Raw genomic sequence first — 4629 nt, forward strand, 5'->3', positions numbered from 1 at the left:
AATCGGCAATCAATTTCAAAAAGTTTTTTCATAGTAAAGTTTTGAAATTAATCACACAAATTAGAATGTCATACGCCTACTAACTGTTCATCAAGAAATTGAGAAATCTGAATTCATGTTCAGGCAGGCTGTTACTTTTACTTTAAAAACTTCAAATACCTACCAAATACATGGGCTTCATATTACATAGTACCTATAAGGAGGTATTTAATACACAGCAGGTAGGGACATTGATACCAACACCATTATGGACATAATAGTATACAACATATTACATCTATGGGTATGTTTAAGCAAACTCTAGACTTACATGTGTAGGTATTTTTAGACAGACTTCAGACAGTCTGACCACTGTCTTCATAATACCCATTAGGTATTTAGGTAGATATGGGCGTATGGGTAGGTAATACATTAATTTCTACCGCAGGTAGATGTCCAATATGTCCATATAAGTTATGATGTAAAATGTAAACTTAACTGAGTTAAATCTGCGTAAAGTTTACTTTGCTTGCATAAAAAAAGCGAAGACTTCTATTTGCTTTTAAAGAACTTTGTTTGCTTTGATAACAACTTTGTAATTATTTAGAGATGTCCTCAGATTTTCTTTCAAATTAACAATATCTACTACACATTCCTAGTATTCCTACATATTTCTTCATCGACTATCTTATATTATAAGAATATATATATATATACCCAATACTCTTTTGCTTAATTCAAATATATTACAGGTAATTCCGTCGCAAAATCTCTCTCATCTTCAAATCAACACTAAACTTTCTCAAAGATCCTGACCCTGATTGTGAATCTTACCATCACTATTATGCAGATGGGCTTCATATTACATAGTACCTATAAGGAGGTATTTAATACACAGCAGGTAGGGACATTGATACCAACACCATTATGGACATAATAGTATACAACATATTACATCTATGGGTATGTTTAAGCAAACTCTAGACTTACATGTGTAGGTATTTTTAGACAGACTTCAGACAGTCTGACCACTGTCTTCATAATACCCATTAGGTATTTAGGTAGATATGGGCGTATGGGTAGATAATATACATTAATTTCTACCGCAGGTCGCAGGTAGATGTCCAATATGTCCATATAAGTTATGATGTAAAATGTAAAGTTAACTGTGTTAAATCTGCGTAAAGTTTACTTTGCTTGCATAAAAAAAGCGAAGACTTCTATTTGCTTTTAAAGAACTTTGTTTGCTTTGATAACAACTTTGTAATTATTTAGAGATGTCCTCAGATTTTTTTTTTGTCCACATTAGAATTTTATATTTTTTACAAGTTCTTTTTTTTTTGCCTTTTTTATGACCAAAACCAGTGTTCCGTGATAAATTGGAATTTATTCTAAGTAGTCTTTTCACTTGTCGCTCTGTTCGTATCTTCATGATCTGATTTTTTCCCCAGTTTTTGTTACTGTCTCAGACTGCAGCGAGTGATTACCACTTTCCGTTTTGCCTTGAAGTTCAAGAAGAACTGATAGAAGATGAATCGAAAAAGCATATAAGAATGACTAGTTTTGGAAGGGGTTTTACTTCAGAAACCCCATCGTCAAAAAGTTAGGGTAGTTCTTTGGAATTAAAATGTTAGTGCTTCCAATTCCAACGGCATCTATTTTATTTCCAACGGCATTGTCTTAACAGATTTCTCATGTATGCCAAATCTTCTCTTCCTTGTACAGGTCTATAAGCAAGGTGATGCCAAATCTTCTCTTCATTGTACAGATCTCTAAGCTACTATAAGCAAGGTGTTAGAGTGTCAAGATTCCATTGGGTCCTAGAGTGTTTACTTCTCAATAATGAATGAGGTGTAAGTAGATCAACCCAGATTTAGATCAAGTTAGTAGTACCAGCCAAAGTAGTACCTATCAGCCTAAGTATGTATGCTTTGGTGATGAGGCTTGGAATCATCTCTGGTTTTTTGTTCCGATGAGTCTGGAGCGACTGATAAACGAGCCATTAGCTATTCTTATTCACCGATATTACGTCAGTTTGACTGCTGGTCTGTGTTCCTGAAAATTTGTATGATTTACACATTTCGGAAAATGTTAACGTCATAGAAAAATGTTTTTAAAGGTAATGTTGTAATGTTTTTAAGGGTTTCTCCTCTGTAATAAGACGTCACAGCTTCTGCCAAGTGCGAAATTCAAAGTGTGATTGTGGGAAGTGTTTTATGGAACGAGAAACTCAGTTGTATTTTCCTTTCGAAAACGGAAACGATTCTGATGCTGCGCCAACTTGGATTTCCTATGGTTTAATAGAGACGCTACCACACAAAAAGAGGGGAAACAAAAGCTTCAGAAGAGGAAAAATCCCGAAAACGACTTTGCCTTATTTTGACCCTCTGGGCGGTAACGGCAGTGCAGCTGTGATTATCTAAATTTCACTTCAGTTTACTCTTTTTCTCTCGCATACCATTCGTTTGTAAGACGCTTAACAGTTCTCATTCCAGTGTTAGTGTTGTGAATGAAGAAGATCATCATCATCATGTTCTGCTATTATCTACCTATCTATTATTAGTTACCAAGAACTTGTACAATAGTCAGGTCTGTGTGGATTTCCAAGCACTATTCATCAGACAGTGGCGCGATTAAAGCAAACTCGAAAGAGAGAGAGAGACCCCGCCAAGTCGTTCCTCCCAAAATAAATCAAGTGACACAAAAAATAAACAAAACTCCATCCCACCCCAAAAAAAGATTATTTATTTAACCTAGCTTCGGTTATTGAGTAAAAACTGTAAAAAGCGTTCACCTTCATTCGGTATTTCATCAAACATAAAATAGGCAAGTAGGTACGTATAAGCTAGGTAAGTAACATCTCAATCTCTCGGATTGGTCAAAACCAGAATGGTGCCAAATTTGGACACTTGCACGTTCACTTGCACCATATTCAAATTAAATCGAATCACCGTACAAAATTTGAACTTATTGCACCAGCAACATTTCATTCATAATAAATAATTAATAGTAGGTACAATGTGTGGGAACCTAATATCATAGACACTTGGAATTCACAACCACAAAAGTTAATTCCAGTCATCAGCTGAAGACATAAAGATTAATGAATTGTAATTGCTACAAGTACCAGAGTTGTGAAATGATACCATCAGTTCAAATACAAGTCTTGTCTAGGCAGGTGAGCTAAGGCTCGGACTGTAGTCATGTTGAAGTGTTTGATGGAGACCATGTACCTGAAACACAGTTTCTGAGTACCTATATACTTATAGGTTAACACACAATTTAGAAAGAAACTTTAGAAAGCAGTTCTGATAAAACCTATAGAATTGGCTCCTTGGAAAATAAAAACAAAACCACATCCCAAAAAAAAGGTAGCAGAAGTTTCGAGGCACCTTGTGTTGATAGCTAATATGATTGCTATTTTAAATATTGCTGTGGTAAAAGTACAATCAATTTAACATTGCATTAAACTAGACTTTTTTTAAAGTCCACGTAGTAGGTATCAGATTACATTCCAGGAACTTATTTTGCTGAAGATCTTGAGATCTGGACCACCCATGTAGAGACCCAAAAAAGGGAGCAGAAGTTTCGAGGCACCTTGTGTTGATAGCTAATATGATTGCTATTTTAAATATTGCTGTGGTAAAAGTACTGAGAAAGAAGGTTTAATATTTATTTAGAAAGTACAAGTAGTGCTTGTGAGTGTGCGCAGGTTCTGGAATAACCAAATGCACAATACATTGAAGAGAGAGGATGAAGTAATATTACATGCGGTTGCAACAATACAATCAACAATCAAGCCCTTATTTAACCTAGCTTCGGTTATTGAGTATAAAAACTGTAAAAAGTCATCACCTTCATTCGGTATTTCATCAAACATAAAATAGGCAAGTAGGTACGTATAAGCTAGGTAAGTAACATCTCAATCTCTCGGATTGGTGTATAGGTCTCTACTTTTATTTAACCTAGCTTCGGTTATTGAGTAAAAACTAAAAACTGTAAAAAGCCATCACCTTCATTCGGTATTTCATCAAACATAAAATAGGCGAGTAGGTACGTATAAGCTAGGTAAGTAACATCTCAATCTCTCGGATTGGTCAAAACCAGAATGGTGCCAAATTTGGACACTTGCACGTTCACTTGCACCATATTCAAATTAAATCGAATCACCGTACAAAATTTGAACTTATTGCACCAGCAACATTTCATTCATAATAATTAACAGTAAAATGTGTGGGAACCTAATATCATAGACACTTGGAATTCACAACCACAAAAGTTAATTCCAGTCATCAGCTGAAGACATAAAGATTAATTAGTACAATGTGTGGGAACCTAATATCATAGACACTTGGAATTCACAACCACAAAAGTTAATTCCAGTCATCAGCTGAAGACATAAAGATATAATTAATAGTAGGTACAATGTGTGGGAACCTAATATCATAGACACTTGGAATTCACAACCACAAAAGTTAATTCCAGTCATCAGCTGAAGACATAAAGATTAATGAATTGTAATTGCTACAAGTACCAGAGTTGTGAAATGATACCATCAGTTCAAATACAAGTCTTGTCTAGGCAGGTGAGCTAAGGCTCGGACTGTAGTCCATGTTGAACTGTTTGATGGAGACCATGTAATGAAACACA

This window comes from Diaphorina citri, unplaced genomic scaffold (assembly GCF_000475195.1).
Source record: "Diaphorina citri unplaced genomic scaffold, Diaci psyllid genome assembly version 1.1 scaffold209, whole genome shotgun sequence".
Lineage (NCBI taxonomy): Eukaryota > Metazoa > Arthropoda > Insecta > Hemiptera > Psyllidae > Diaphorina > Diaphorina citri.